Below are 203 nucleotides of genomic sequence, written 5' to 3'. Positions count from 1 at the left end.
AAATTGTTGGGGAGGGTCATGCCTTTTTTCCCAATCATTTTGGAGGGTCATAAAAAAATGTATTACTGGTGAAGGGAGGGTCAGGTCTATTTGGACTAAAGATCCAGATTTCTTAAGTTCTTAAGTTAAGATTCCTTAAGTGGAGAAAATGCTCCTACACTTCATAAGCTAAATGTCAACATTTAAAGAAACACTGAATTGAA

This window comes from Etheostoma spectabile, chromosome 3, assembly GCF_008692095.1.
Source record: "Etheostoma spectabile isolate EspeVRDwgs_2016 chromosome 3, UIUC_Espe_1.0, whole genome shotgun sequence".
Classification (NCBI taxonomy): Eukaryota; Metazoa; Chordata; class Actinopteri; order Perciformes; family Percidae; genus Etheostoma; species Etheostoma spectabile.
The sequence above is the reverse complement of the archived record's forward strand: the minus strand, read 5'-3'. Positions refer to the sequence as shown.